Source organism: Perca flavescens, chromosome 10, assembly GCF_004354835.1.
Source record: "Perca flavescens isolate YP-PL-M2 chromosome 10, PFLA_1.0, whole genome shotgun sequence".
NCBI lineage: Eukaryota > Metazoa > Chordata > Actinopteri > Perciformes > Percidae > Perca > Perca flavescens.
Window position 1 is genome coordinate 28,224,577 of NC_041340.1, and position 13,612 is coordinate 28,238,188.

Genomic DNA, 13,612 nt, shown 5'->3' on the forward strand with positions numbered 1-13,612 from the left:
ATTAAATAAACTTCAGCTGGAATCCGATTTACTACGGCAACACTGTTGACCGCATCAGTGATCTCTTTCCATTCCCCATTCTTTCTACAGCCTTTAATACCAGTTTTCAGGCTGCCAAATAGTACACACGTTGGTGCAAATCCATCCTTCCATCTTCGCCCGCTTATCCGTTATCGGGTCGCGGGGGGGAGCAGCTCCAGCAGGGGACCCCAAACTTCCCTTTCCCGAGCCACGTTGGTGCAAATGAACCTGAGATATCAGGCTTTCAATCTCCACCTCTGGAAAGGGCCACTTCTCAGCTGGATTACATCTCGCCATGTCGTAAATTGCAGGGGCGAGGCCTCAAAACCGAGAATATATTGGGGCATGATATTTAAATTACGATCATTTCCAGATGCTGCATTTATCGATGTACAACCATTCTTACGATCTGATTGGTGTGATACGAACGTTTCATGAATCACACGTGAAGTCGTAAGATGATTTCTGCGCTCATATCTGCGCTGGTTTCTACGTTAGGGTGATAAATGAGGGCCATTGTGTGTTGTTTCCTGCCTCTTTCACCAGATTCGTCACACAATCACAAACATATTACTGGCAATTTTCAGGTCGCATCTCTATTGCAGCGAATATGATTGTATAAATGAGCACTATCCACACAAGCCACACAAAAAGAAATTTAAGAAAATACAATAAAAAAACATCACGTAGTGCTTTCTCTGGTTCCGATTTTGTATGGCGTGTGTACTGTGCTTAGGCAAACTTCAGCTGGCTAACAGTGAACTTCCCGACTGTACCTTTACTTAAAATTGTGCTTATTACGAGTCAATTACATCTTGCCGAGTTACGGAACCCAGGAATTCATACCTAGTTTCACCCTGATTACCCTTGTTCAATACTAATTCTCTTGCAGAGAACATACTGATCTTGCCCTTTTATTCTAGTTACCAGCATCAGCAAGTTATGTCTACACCCAGCTAGGGTCACAAAAGACCACCAAAGCCACCGGTGTCCAGTATAACAGAGGAGTCAGACTGTGATCGGTATGTATGTCTTTTTTACATCAATATTTTTTTCTACTACTATGGGCTAACAGTTAACATAGAAACAATCAGACATACATTTAAATGCCCTCTTTAAATAGACAGTATTACATGCTGCCGCTGGTAGGAGCAGTAAATAACAACTTGACCTACTTTCACTTAACTTTGGTGCCGACTACTGTGTGCGTGCATCAATAAGTAAGTCTGATGACGATGTTATGTAGGATTTAGGAATGTACGTTAGCAACAGTAGGCTAATTCACGAGGGTGCTATTTTATGTGCGACGATGACATCGTCCATCGGCACAACCCTATGCTGTACTAGTTAATCGCCTTCCACTGACATGTTCCTCCAGTCTGATGTTCATCTGTGTACCTCTTGTACAGCATCGAAATGGGTGATTATTGGTTAGATCCTTCTCACAAAGACTGGAAGGATGGGGACAGCTCGGATGAGGATTTTGTTCATTTTCTTCAGCTACAGTACATTTCACTTAGTAGTTACATTTTGGGTTCAACTAATGCTGTGTTCATTCTCACAACTATACACTACTTTCAATGTCACTTGAATGCAACCATTTTGGAGGATGAATGGTGTTCTGGTTTGTGTTAAGTGAGTAATCAATGTCCATATATTCTGCTTCTATACACAGTACTGGTCGTATCAACACAAACAATCTTGTTGAAATAAGCTTAGATGAAACTGTGCTTGATGTAGCCACACCCAATCCTCCTGACCTGGAATCACAATACATTCCTGAACAAGAAAGAGATCTCTTGTGAGGAAGACCTGGTGGGGAATGCCGTGGTGAACCGCCATTTCGGGTGACCCTGAAACCTTGGGGGACTGGAGTCATTTTGGAATCGGTAAGATAAGATGAGCTACTTCACTTCTCAATGTGAGTTGGACCCTACCCAAACAAGGATGTAGGGTTATTAGGGCTGTCCTCAACTAAAGAAATTCTTAGTCGACTAACACTTATAGGATTTAGTCGACTAACCGATTAGTTGATTTAATTGACAGAGTTTCTCCACAATTAATCCTGCAAAAGCACCACTTTAAATCTTGTGTTTACCATAAATGTGCTCAGACGTTTCTTGGAAATGAGTAATTAAGCATGAATAAGCATAAAAAATGACTAATCGACTAAAGAAATCTTAGTCGACTAAGACCAAAACGACCGATTAGTCGACTAATCGACTAAGAGGTGGCAGCCCTAGTTGTAATAGATAATGACCTTTATAGTACTTTGCATTTGGGGTTTTTTGTGCTAAGGCTACTCTACAAGTTTGACATGACTGTGACCGAAGTGTTTTGTGTGTTTAAAAATATATTCATTTTTTTCTTCTTTGTTTTTTATATATCACAATGCAGTTATGCCCCTTTGGACACACTGTGTGGAAATGGAACTCACAGCCAGTATTGAAGTACGACATTCAGGGGGGTGACTTCATGCTGGCTACAAAAACTCTTCTTTCTGGCAACAACTACAGGAAGATTGCCCTCCTCTTCCAATTTATGAAAATGCCAATGGTCGCTGAGGGGACTTTCTTTAAAATTATTGCATTGCTCCAGTCCAGGAATGTTGGGAAAAAAAACAGGGTGGACATTCTACACCGGTTGTGTCAAGAAGTGTGGAAGAACATGTCGTTGTCCTAGGTAAGGTGTTGCATATTTGTCAACCACTATTACATTTATGTGCTTGTAGTTAGCTGTGATGGTGTATAACCTGTGATTCTAATGAATGTATTTTTGCTCTATTCACTAGGTGATGGCAGAATGGACTCTGCAGATACTGTGTGTGTGTGTGTGTGTGTGTGTGTGTGTGTGTGTGTGTGTGTATGTGAGAGCGAGCAAATGATGCATACAGTCCACATGCTGTCAGCTGAACTGTGAACTGAAACATTTTTTTTCTTTCTTTTTGCTACAGGGCACTGTGCACAATACTGCACTTACACAACTCTTGAGCAAGTGTCAAGAGACATCATGAAACAAACAGGAATTCCATGATTATGGAGAAGGAATGTTGCATCAGGACCATGGACGCACTAATCCAGGAAATTCCTCTCACAGAAGTCGTCACGGATGCCCACCTAAATCTCTGCCTTGCTTAGTAAGGGTAAGGATAACTCATTGGATGTGTTGTCTGGAGCCATGGCTTTTTCTTTTTTCTGCCGATAATTGTGTTATTACAAATGCTATGTTGTTTGTTTTTCACCACTCTCTTGACATATGGCATGCCGTCAAAAATCTTGGAAAGAAGTTACGACGGGTATGCAATCTTCCCAACTTATTCAGTATTCTACAGACTAATCAATGCCCTGAAGGCTGGAGATTGCATTTATGTTGACTTGCCTTACTGTCTTGGTAATGTAATATTTTTCAGCAATATATTAACGGTGCCTTTGTTACTTTTGTATCGTGCGATCAGGCTGGCACCATAAAAAAATCAGAATCCAATGCTAGACTGGATGAAGGCCAGAATTGGCATTGCTGCAAACAAGCTTTGACCAAGGAGCAGTTCAAGGTATTTTTGTAGCTGTAAAAAGTATTACTTTGGGCATGCAGAAAGGTGAAGTTTGTGGCTGTAGTATTGTGTGGTGGTCCATTTCTGCAGATGATGTGGCATGGAGCCCTACACCATGTCCGCAACCAACATTCATGAGCAACTGGATACTGTGAACATGAGCCTCTGGATGACGGCAGCCAAAACAAGCCATGGATCCAGCAAGGTTTAAACAATTGTAGTCGCTTGATTTTCATTTGCTCTGAATGATGTGATTTTTACTCACTCCGATATGTGATTACAGGTTCAGCAACTCACCAGGCACTTATAGCAATCGTGCTTGACAAGCGCTGGTTGAGACAGGTGAAGAAGTTCATCAACTTCAGGTATGCATCTACGGTCATGCAATTACACATGCACTAAAGTTGCTATTGTATTTATTTACAAATGTACATACTGTAACTAGTCTTATACATCACCATAGTCTACTGCTCTTCATACTATTCATCCTGCACATTCACTTATTCTTACTACTCTTATAATGTTACTGTTTCTGCACAACTGGTACAGTTACCACACTACACATAGCTGTACATACTGTACATACTGTATCTGTCTATATGGTTCATACTGAATATCCATATTTATTCTGTTTTTCTTATAATAATACACTGCATATATCTATATTATTGTTACTACTATTATGTTACTGCTACTATATTGCACATATCTGTATCATGTTGTTCATATTACATAGCCATATTTATAAGGTAACTGCTAATATATAATACCCTGCACAAATTTATATTTAGGGCCCGAGCGCCGACAGCGGCAAAGGCCCTATTGAAACTGAAGGAATTATTGTTTCTTTCTTTCTTTCTATTATTTTCCCGTCAAATGAATTGCCTTTTTGAGGGGCTTAACATATTCAAAAACTCACCAAATTTGGCGGTCGCATCAAGTCTGGTGAAAATGTACGTATTTTAAGGGTTTCGGGAATAGGTGCACAAAAATGGCTCGCTAGCGCCCCCTAGAAAGTTAAGAAAATTGAGCCCCTGCAGTGTGTTTAACGTAGACTCACAAAACTTGGTACACATATTTAACATGTCCAGATGTACAAAACACTTAATTAGAGCAATACCCTAAACCCAACAGGAAGTCCGCCATTTTGATTTCAAAGTTCGAAATTAGTGCGATTTTGGCCATTTCCACATGTCGTACTTTAACGAACTCCTCCTAGAGATTTCATCCGATCAACTTCAAACTCGGTCTGTGCCATCTTAAGATGTTAAAGATGAAAAGTTGTTAAAAGAAAAACTTTTCGTCATAGGGCGTGGCCGCGGTGGGGCAGCCATTTTGTGCGTTTTGCCGCCGAAACAGGAAGTGGGTGTAACCTCGATTGTACGTTGTCCGATTACCTCGAAACTTTTCAGGATTCATAAGAGTCCAACCCTGAGGACAAATAACGGCCGATAATTACTTAAAGTCATAGCGCCCCCTAGTGGCAACAGGAAGTCGGCCTAAAAGTCAAGGTGCTATACTTTAACAAACTCCTCCTAGAGATTTCATCCAATGGACTTCAAACTTGGTCTCTACCATCCCAACACCTTAACGATGAAAAGTTATTAAAAGAAAAACTTTTCGTCAGATGGTGTGGGAGTGGCGTGGCGGCCATTTTGAGTGTTTAGCGATGAACAAAGAAGTTGTTGTAACTTGAGTGTACGTTGTAGTATCTGCCCGAAATTTCTCACGATTGACAAGGGTCCAGGCCTGAGGACACCTACAGGCCAAAATTGACTTTTGGTCATAGCGCCCCCCGCTGGCTAAGGGGGGCGCTAAGGTTTTCGGGAATAGGCGCACAAAAATGGCTCGCTAGCGCCGCCTAGAAAGTTAAGAAAATTGAGCCCCTGCAGTGCGTTTAACGTAGATTCACGAAACTTGGTACACCTATGTAACATGTCAAGATGTACAAAAAACTTCATTAGAGCCATACCCTAAGCCCAACAGATCTGCCCGAAATTTCTCACAATTGACAAGGGTCCAGGCCTGAGGACAAAATACAGGCCAAAATTGACTTTTCGTCATAGCGCCCCCCGCTGGCATCAGGAAATCTGCCTTATATGACAAACATCATCCGATTTACATGAAACTCAGAATGTGTGGTCTACATGTGATACTGATCCGCCCCCTATAATATGACCACGCCCACTTACTCAGGCCCGCCCCCTTTCATAATATTTGAACCGTTTAAGGTAGAGTCTTGTGTGAGGTGTCATTGAACTCAGCAGAGACTTCATTCTTCATTGGTGATGGTTTTGCCCGCCCCCTAAGCTTTAGCCACGCCCCCTTTATAACTAATGACCCGTTTGATGCAGACCCTTGTGTGAGGTATCATTGAACTCAGCACAGACTTCCTTATTCATTGGTGATGGTTTGGCCCACCCCCCCTTCATTAAACCTTACCCATCTACGGTAGAGTCTTGTGTGAGGTATAATTGAACTCAGCAGAGACTTCATTCTTCATTGGTGATGGTTTTGCCCGCCCCCTAAGCTTTAGCCACGCCCCCTTTATAACTAATGACCCGTTTGATGCAGACCCTTGTGTGAGGTATCATTGAACTCAGCACAGACTTCCTTTTTAATTGGTGATGTTTGACCCACCCCCTAAGCTTTAGCCACGCCCCCTTTTATAACTAATGACCCGTTTCATGTAGACCCTTGTGTGAGATATCATTGAACTCAGCACAGACTTCCTTATTCATTGGTGATGGTTTGGCCCACCCCCCCTTCATTAAACCTTACCCATCTACGGTAGAGTCTTGTGTGAGGTATAATTGAACTCAGCAGAGAGTTCCTTTTTAATTGGTGATGGTTTGACCCGCCCCCTACGCTTTTGCCACGCCCCTTTTCACAGCTAATGAACCGTATGACGTAGATTCTTGTGTGAGCTATCGTTGAACTCTTCGGGGAGTTCCCTTTTCATTGTTGACGATTCGCGGCGTCTGAGTGCCGTGCGAATGCACGGTCGCAAGGAGCGGCTGCCGCCGGTAACCCTGACGCGCGCAGATGCGCGAGGGCCCGTCCATCGCTGCTCGCAGCTTTAATTCATTTATATTTCTCTAAACCACCTTCTATAAAACCAACTGTACACTACTGTCTACACTGCACTATATTTCTTGTCCTATCTATACTTGTATATGAGATTACACTTTTTTTGCTCTTTTTGCACTTTTGGTTGGATGCAAACTGCATTTTGTTGTCTTTGTACTTGTAGTCTGCACAATGACAAAGTTTAATCTGATCTAATCTGTTGCTACCAAGACTGAAATATTTCAGAAATAACTTGCTGACATGCCCCTTTTACCTTGTTATTCACAGTATTAGTAGATGTGTGTCTTTAGCACATCTTTGTAATTGTTTGAGGATAGCAGGCTGAAAGTGATGGCTGAACAGATTTACCCTTTATGCCATTGTGGTAAGAAGTGTTACTAATGTGTGCCTCCCCCCTGCCCCGCAGGACCACGTCTGATTTGGAAAGCTTCCAAAATCATATACTCTGCAAAGCACTTTGCCTACAGCCCACCTGTATACAGGACGCAAACTTTGCTTGCTGCATTGGATTACAATAACCACAATCATCGCCTGCCAGCCCGTAACAAGGATGGACACAAAAACACTAAAGTATTTACTGTAACAACTGCACATTTTGCAGTTTTACTTTTGAAACGAATAACTAAAATTTCCACTTCCTTTACAGATATAGAAGATACCAAAAGCTGAAGTGTCTACACACTACAAAGGAGAAGATGCAGTATAGCTACATATAAGACCTCCAGAATTCCATTCTTGGGAGAAGAATTGCAAGTGGGAGAGGCCTTGGGTTTGCTTGCTGCTGTACTGCCACCACCCACTGCAGAACGTGTGCAGGCCCACATTGAAAGAGGAGACATTCCTCTTTTCCTTGTAAATAGTTGCAATAAATCATTTAAAATATTGAACTTTTCCGAAAATTACTTTATTTACATGCAAATAAAAAAAAGTTAAACTAACATAAATAGCAGTAAAGTGCACAATTGCAGAGGTAACAGGGAACAAAACGTACAAATTACATTCACAAATATTTCTTCCATAAGGTGCTGTTTAAAAAAAACTATTGATGCTGCCACAGCACAAACTGTCTGTAGGCATGTCTATATTGACGCTGTTCTGGTTGTCATCAACAGCAAAAATGTCATTCCAGGCCCACAGGCCAGCAGCAACACCCCCTCATCACATAGAACACATAGAACTCCACATGTGCCATGTTGCTTTTGCAATTTGCAGGACAGCAAAGCCTTTCCAGGTCTGTGTCCATTTCTCTGCAATTGGTGCATGTGCACCAATGCAGGCCATCTCCATCAGGGTCAGGGCTCTGGGCTACCTCCAACATGGCCATCACATCAAACATAAGACCTGGCAACCTTGTCAGGACTGTTTCCATCAGCCTGTCCTTCTGCACAGCCTCCAGGGAATACAGTTTTACCTACAATACGAAACAATGTATTAGTATATACGTATATTTGGGGAAAATGCGGAAAATATCTAAAAGGATGTGTTGACCAATAATAAACAAACCTTTGTTTCAGCTGCACGTCTTGACCGCATCTCCTGCAACCTCGACTGCTCCTCAGGGTTGAGAGTTTTTGCACCCTTCCCCCCTTTTGGTGGCCTCCTGCGGGGAGGTTTCTGCTTCTTTGATGTGGCCCCAATCGCCTGAGGGATATCAGACGACGCTGACATTGATTCCTGCGATTATCATAAGAACAGTTTTCAATATTTCACATAATTATCGGGACATAAATAAGCCTACACGTAATAGTGTAAACTATTAGGATAAATTGCAATAATGTCTAACTACATTATAACGGTCAATGTTTTGAAATAATGCGACGTAAATGTAACTTTATTGCTGTCATCTTGCATTTTGTAATGTTTACATTACACTCAAAACACAATAAATGAAATTATACAGTAGGCCTATAGGCTATTTACTTGTAATTTAGCTGCAATCATGTAAAAACGTTTTAAGCCATCAAACGCGGTAGGCTACTTTATTATTATAAAGTAGGCTTGATATAAAGTTAATATTATCCTATTACCATCAGTTCATCTTCAAAAGCACAACATATACAATGATGCAGTAGCCTAATATATGTATAAAATCATGAAACATTACCTGGTCAGTAGACCTCTTCGGAGTCTATCTTTGCCTGTTCCATGTCTGATGCTTCTATCCTACTGAACAGGTACCGGTATGCAGGGGGGAGGGGATCAGGCTGTGAGTGCAGAGACATTTCACCAACGTCTTTGTTGAAAAATGTCATCAGTTCAGTAGGCCCTTGTTTGGTCTCCATTGTCAATTGCTCTCTGGAATCTGGTCGTGTGCCCTCATATATTAAGCAGCCTCTGCTTAAAAAAAAAACAACCTGGATGCAATTCTACTCGGCAATTATAGACCTATCTCAAAGCTCCCCTTAATATCCAAACTCTTAGAAAAGGTTGTCTCAAATCACTTTACCCAAGCCCTAAACTAAACTATTAAATATACTCAATAAATTCCAGTCAGGTTGTAGTCAGAAACACTCCATGTAGACTGCACTTCTCAGAGTTACAAGGGACATCATGATGTCCTCTGACACTGAAAATTGTTCTGTCCTGGTGCTGCTTGATCTCAGCACAGCATTCGATACTGTTGATCACCGCATCATGATAGACAGGCTCAGAGACTGGGTGGGCATCTCTGGGAGAGTCCTTGATTTGTTTTATTCATATCTGTTACGTAGGAGTTTTTCTGTGGCTGCTGGTTCCTTATACAGTATGTCTGAGTTTGCTGTCTTATCATGTGCCCCAGTGTTCGGTTCTGGGACCGATTTTATTCTCCCTTTATATGCTTCCTGCAAATTACGGTGTTACTTTAGATCAGGCTATGACCCTTGACAAACATGTAAAGTCTCTAACCCGCACTTGCTTTTTCCACCTTAGAAACAGGCGTGTTGTATCCTACACTGAATTAGGTAATGATTATACATATACCTTTGTTTCCTCTTGTTTGGATTACTGTAATTCTCTTTTTACTTGCCTCACTATAACCTGTAATCATTTACAATTGGTCCAGAATGCTGCTGCTAGGTTGCTGACAAGGTGAGGGAGGTCATGCCACATTAGCCCTATTCTGGCCTCATTGAACTGGCTGCCGGTTAAATTCAGGATCCAGTAGGCCTACAAGATTCTTGTCATTTCCTACAGAGCCATCAATGGTCTGGCATCGGCTAGCATAAGTGATCTGCTGCACCTGTATGTTGTCAGCAGATCACTGAGGTCCTCTGATCAGGGCTTACTGGCTGTTCCCCATACTAGGCTTAAAACAAAAGGTGACAGAGCTTTTGAAATAGTTGCTCCTAGACTGTGGAACGCTTTGCTTCTCGTTTTAAGAAGGGCTGCCTGTTACTCCAACATTGATCCAGCCTTTGGGGCCTGAAACCGAAGCTAGTCGCATTACCAATGCAACATGCTAACGTTTAGCCTGCAAAAACAGTGCAACATAAAAATGGCAACACTTACAGCTTAAGTTACCAGTTCCACGATTGTGAGGAAATCCCAATGGCGGACAGTGAGGTCAATTCAGCAGGTACTCTGTGGGCGGGGACAGTCACCTAGCTGGAACTAATTCCATGCTAATCCACCCCAGGAGCTGTATGGCAAACGACCCCATAGAACGTCATATCCAGCATCAACTCTGACTTACTTGTGGTTACACACGTTTTCTGATAGAGAAGGAGACAGAGAGAGAGAGAGCAGTCTTTTCTGACATGTTGGGGGTGCATTTTGCATATGTCCACTTTAATAATGAAAATAAACATTAAAGTTGTTGTCCGTAAGATTTGAGTTAGGTTGTTTCTAGCGGCAGCTTTGGCAGTAAGATGTATTTGCAGAGAGATGTCGATTGATATGTGTTGTCGGTTGGCAACTCTAACCTGCGCAATGCCTTCACATGGTCCAGTCCACACAGATAACAGTTAAGTCTATGAGGTTGCTAAGAGCTAATACATCCATCAAGATACTGGCAGTGTGGGAACACGCGCAGCCGTGAAGATGATAGACGTTGCTAACCGTGCTAACACGGTCAACAGAGCTAACGCAGCTAGCGGGATTACTCACCGATGTGCGATGTTTTCCACAGTGAAGCCGTCTTGTCTGCTTTGGCACTGTAGGAGTGGGAGGTTTTTTTTTTTTTTTTTTTTTTTTTTTGGACTGTATGGTGTCAGTTTATTTATTCATGATTACAACATTTTAAATATATATTTTTTGTATACAATGTTCTACATAATGAACTTGACTCCTTGAACTCTGGAAATGAGGAGGATGAAACCATGAGTGAGATAGGTAGTAAGTTTAGAAATGAAGAGTGTTTTTAATTCTTAGTATGTGGTTTTTATCAATTTAATGTCTTATATGTAAGATGTATAGATGAATAGAATGCATAATAGTTCAAGAGTAAGAATACATAAAATTAGTTAAAATGTGATTGTTTTGTTTATTCAGAGAGGGACAGTGGAGAGGTTACATGCATGCCAGAAGAACTTGATGTGGCAAATGAGATTAAGATAGAGAAGAAAGACAGTGTAGTGACAGAGGAGGACAGAGGAGGACAGGAGGAGATGACAGTAACCAGGAAGGAAGAAATCAAGTGGCGTCACAGGCTGTTCACTACAATCATGGATACCTCCTTTGAGAATCCTCCAATTCATGAGGTTCATCCCATGAGACCCTATGAATACTTCAAACAGTATATACCAGATGAGATCTTCAATTTGATGGCCGACAACAAGTTTATGCCATGCAAAGTGGTACACTAAGTTTCAAACCGACAAGTCCAGGAGAGATCAGAACCGCAATCGGTCTCCACCTTGCTATGGGAGTGATGAAAATGCCAAGAGTCTCCATGTACTGGGAAGCTGGGATGGACATTGGTATTTTTTAAAACACAATGCCCCGTGACAGATTCTTCCAGCTCCAGTCACATTTCTATTTGGTCAACAATTTGGAGAAGCCAGCTGACAACAATGTGTCAATCTTCTGGAGCTGCTGGCTGATAGGAAAATTCATGCCGCTGGGACAGCAAGGGTCTCTTGCTTTGCCAGGCCCAATTTTTTATGGTGTTTCATGAAGCAATGGGTGGCGTTGACCAGCTTAATCAACTTGTCGGTCTGTACCGTACAGAAATTCGGTCAACAAAGTGGACCCTGAGAATGATAACACATGCTTTTGACATGGCTGTGGTCAACAGTTGGTTTGAGTACAGGCTGGACGCAAAGAGGGCCAATATCCAGCGGTGATAGTCCAAAACTTGGAAGACCCAGTATGTCTCCAGAACCACAGCATGTCCCCCACAGACCAGCTCACAGACCAGTCCAGGATGTAAGGCCTATACGTGAATTTCAGTATGACATGGTTGACCACATGCCAAATTATGATGAAAAGGAAGAGGATACGAGATTCAAGATGCCATACTGTACAGGAAAGACACACGCCTTTTGTGACAAGTGCAACATCCACTTATGCTTTGTGCCACACCGAAACTGCTTCAAGGCTGCTTATCGAAAATGAGTATACATGAAAACATCTACAAGCTGATGTCTTCTCAAGTTCACGTTCCAGTTCCATTCCAAGTAAACGTGCTATCAGTTCATTAGCCTACTATAAAAATGATGGTTATGTGTTGGAAGTTCCACGATAGTTTACTGAAGGAAAAACAGATTTTTTTTTTCCAGGTAATCGTATTTACAATCATACATCTATTGTGTTCACGTGCATGTTGAGATTGCGTCATTTCTCTATCTTCTTGCAGGCTCTGGATTTTCAAGTTCATGTGCATGTTCAGAACTGTACACAGACTCAAAACATGCAAACATCCAGTTCCAGATGATTATGTGGAAAAACTCAACATTATTTTTCTTAAGTTTTTAGGTCATTTTACGCCCATCTCGTCATGGCATCCATTGGAATGGACATAAAAATACTATTAAAAACATGAGTTACCAAAAATGTGTTTTTTCCACTTTGTTTTTATGTTGGAGAGGAGTCAGAATCAGTCAAAAAAATGCGTGTCTATCAACCTCTGCTGACTAATGTAAAAAGCGTCACTAACTGTGCACTGAATTTGAATTTAGGGCGGGCAAGGTTTCCATTAAAGTCAATGTGTGTCTTTCCACTGACTGCAGAACGGCTGCGTAACATCCGGTTAATTTTCAAAATAAAATACACCGTGCTCACAGCGGATCATATTTCCCTGCACTACACCTTGAAAACACAGCACAGAGTTGTTTCCTCTCTACTCCTCTGGATGGAAACAAATTGTTGTTGGTTTTGTGGTTCTATTCTACCTGAATTCGCGAGAACTTGTGGGTCCTCGTGACTACAGCTGTCTGTCATGGCACGCAGCAGACACGCAGCCGCTCTGCATCCAGTGGAAATCCGGAGTCAGGGCTAGATTTATCAAGCCGTTTGCGCCTGTTTCCAGGCGTTAATTGTTCGCAAAGACTGACTTAACCGATGCTATTAACAAATAAGGCATGGATACTCGAACCAAGCCTGACGGGTCCCGGCAGTACCCGACAAGCCAGGCTGGGCGGGGTTCGGACAGATATTTAGATATTATGGTCAAGGTTCGGGTCGGGCTCGGTCACATCAGTGTGATAAGGCATTAATGATAAGAGAAAGGAGACGTGTTGTATGAAAACGGAGCAGAGTTGGTGCAATAAGTTTCCATTTTGTAGCTACACAGTGTGTGCGGTGTCCGATATAAACCCCAGACTGAAAGCCAAGTTCATTCATTTGCTCACCAGAAACAGGATATAACGTCAGCCCTGGAGGTAACGAGTCTCCCCTGGTTTTCGGACCACAGTTGGAAAAGAAGCAAGCAGGAAAGGTTAATACATTGAACATTTTAACAGCTTATTAACTTATAGCGCTTGTTGCCCCGTGTGCGCTGATGCCTCATCTGTTGACATTTCCGAATGCCTT

The 13,612-nt window shown here is 42.0% G+C and overlaps 1 long non-coding RNA gene across 1 annotated transcript; it reads left to right on the forward strand.

Moving 5' to 3' along the window:
• The first annotated feature begins 2,979 nt into the window (after nt 1-2,979).
• On the forward strand, nt 2,980-7,473 carry LOC114562279 (uncharacterized). The gene is made up of 7 exons (XR_003693476.1): nt 2,980-3,163; nt 3,308-3,316; nt 3,476-3,571; nt 3,662-3,776; nt 3,855-3,936; nt 7,068-7,231; nt 7,308-7,473. It is a non-coding gene; the product is annotated as an uncharacterized LOC114562279 (long non-coding RNA).
• Nucleotides 7,474-13,612: the final 6,139 nt, after the last annotated feature.